The following is a 3,085-nucleotide window of genomic DNA, read 5'->3' as shown; positions in this document are numbered from 1 at the left end:
CGTTTATGTTTTCCAGTGTCTTCTCATGGAACTTTTGTGTCAGATCACTATGTTTTAGACCAGAAGACCATAAGACAAAGGAGCAGAAGTCAGCCATTCAGCCCATCGAGTCTGCTCCGCCATTTTATCAGGAGCCGATCCATTCTCCCATTTAGTCCCACTCCCCCACCTTCTCACCATAACCTTTGATGCCCTAGTTACTCAGATACTTATCAATCTCTGCCTTAAATACACCCAATGACTTGGCCTCCACTGCTGCCCATGGCAACAAATTCCATAGATTCACCACCCTCTGACTAAAAAAATTTCTTCGCATTTCCGTTCTGAATGGGCGCCCTTCAATCCTTAAGTCATGCCCCCTCGTACTAGACTCCCCATCATGGGAAACAACTTTGCCACATCCACTCTGTCCATGCCTTTCAACATTTGAAATGTTTCTATGAGGTCTCCCCTCATTCTTCTAAACTCCAAGGAGTACAGTCCAAGAGCGGACAAACGTTCCTCATATGTTAACCCTCTCATTCCCGGAATCATTCCAGTGAATCTTCTCTGTACCCTCTCCAATGTCAGCACATCCTTTCTTAAATAAGGAGACCAAAACTGCCCACAGTACTCCAAGTGAGGTCTCACCAGCACCTTATAGAGCCTCAACATCACATCCCTGCTCCTATACTCTATTCCTCTAGAAATGAATGCCAACATTGCATTCGCCTTCTTCACCACCGACTCAACCTGGAGGTTAACCTTAAGGGTATCCTGTATGAGGACTCCCAAGTCCCGTTGCATCTCAGAACTTTGAATTCTTTCCCCATTTAAATGATAGCCTGCCCATTTATTTCTTCTGCCAAAGTGCATAACCACACACTTTCCAACATTGTATTTCATTTGCCACTTCTTTGCCCATTCTCCAATCTATCCAAGTCTCTCTGCAGACTCTCTGTTTCCTCAGCACTACTGGTCCCTCCTCCTATCTTCGTATCGTCAGCAAACTTAGCTACAAAGCCATCTATTACATAATCCAAATCGTTGATGTACAATGTAAAAAGAAGCGACCCCAACACGGACCCCTGTGGAACACCACTGGTAACCGGCAGCCAACCAGAGTAGGATCCCTTTATTCCCACTCTCTGCTTCCTGCCAATCAGCCAACGCTCTATCCACGTATGTAACTTTCCCGTAATTCCATGGGCTCTTATGTTGTTAAGTAGCCTCATGTGTGGCACCTTGTCAAAGGCCTTCTGAAAATCCAAATATACAACATCCACTGCATCTCCCTTGTCTAGCCTACTTGTAATTTCCTCAAAAAATTGTAATAGGTTTGTCAGGCAGGATTTTTCTTTAAGGAATCCATGCTGAGTTCTGCCTATCTTGTCATATGCCTCCAGGTACTCTGTAACCTCATCCTTGACAATCGACTCCAACAACTTCCCAACCACCGATGTCAAGCTAACAGGTCTATAATTTCCTTTTTGCTTCCTTGCCCCTTTTCGTCAAGCTAACAGGTCTATAATTTCCTTTTTGCTTCCTTGCCCCCTTCTTAGTTAGCGGAGTGACATTTGCAATCTTCCAGTCCTCCAGAACCATGCCAGAATCTATCGACTTTTGAAAGATCATCGCTAATGCCTCTGCAATCTCCACAGCTACTTCCTTCAGAACACGAGGGTGCATTCCATCTGGTCCGGGAGATTTATCTACCTTTAGACTATTCAGCTTCCTGAGTACTTTCTCTGTCATAATTGTGACTGCGCACACTTCTCTTCCCTGCCACCCTTGAGTGTCCGGTATACTGCTGATCTCTTCCTCAGTGAAGACTGATGCAAAATACTCATTCAGTTACTCCGCCATCTCCTTATCTCCCATTACAATTTCTCCAGCATCATTTTCTATCGGTCCTATATCTACTCTCACCTGTCTTTTACTCTTTATATACTTGAAAAAGCTTATAGTATCCTCTTTGATATTATTTGCTAGCTTCCTTTCATAGTTAATCTTTTCCCTCTTAATGACCTTCTTAGTTTCCTTTTGTAAGCTTTTAAAAATTTCCCAATCCTCTGTCTTCCCACTAATTTTTGCTTCCTTGTATGCCCTCTCCTTTGCTTTAACTTTGGCTTTGACTTCTCTTGTCAACCACAGTTGCATCTTTTATCCATTCGAAAATTTCTTCTTTTTTGGAATATACCTGTCTTGCACCTTCCTCACTTCTCGCATAAACTCCAGCCACTGCTGCTCTGCCGTCTTTCCCACCAGTGTCCCTTTCCAGACAACTTTGGCCAGTTCCTCTCTCATGCCACTGTAAATTCCTTTACTCCACTGAAATACCGACACATCAGATTTCGGCTTCTCTTTTTCAAATTTCACAGTGAACTCAATCATGTTTTGATCACTGCCTCCTAAGGGTTCCTTCACCTCAATCTCTCTAATCACCTCCGGTTCATTACACAATACCCAATCCAGTACAGCCGATCCCCTAGTGGGCTCAACAACAAGCTGTTCTAAAAAGCCATCTCGCAGACATTCTACAAATTCTCTCTCTGGAAATCCAGTGCCGACCTGATTTTCCCAATCCACTTGCATGTTAAAATCCCTCACAATTATCATAACACTGCCCTTCCGACAAGCCTTTTCTATTTCCTGTTGTAATTTGTAGTCCACATCACTGCAGCTGTTTGGAGGCCTATAAATAGCTGCCATCAGCGTCTTTTTACCCCTGCAATTTCTTAGCTCAACCCATAAAGATTCTGCACCTTCCGATCCTATATCACCTCTTTCTAATGATTTAATATCATTTTTTACCAATAAAGCCATGCCTCCCCCTCTGCCTACCTTGCTATCCTTCCAATACACCGTGTATCCTTGGACGTTCAGCTCCCAGAGACATGCATCCTTTAGCCACGTCTCAGTGATGGCCACAATATCATACCTGCCAATCTGTAGCTGTACAACAAGATCATCCACCTTATTCCTTATGCTGCGTGCATTTAAGTATAACACCTTAAGATCAGTATTTGGTACTTTTTGCTTTGATTGCACTGCAACTTTATTGCACTGCAACTCATCCCAATGGCTACAAATTTGCCCCATCACC

The sequence above is a fragment of the Mobula hypostoma genome, chromosome 2, assembly GCF_963921235.1.
Source record: "Mobula hypostoma chromosome 2, sMobHyp1.1, whole genome shotgun sequence".
NCBI lineage: Eukaryota > Metazoa > Chordata > Chondrichthyes > Myliobatiformes > Myliobatidae > Mobula > Mobula hypostoma.
Note: the sequence above shows the minus strand (reverse complement) of the source record.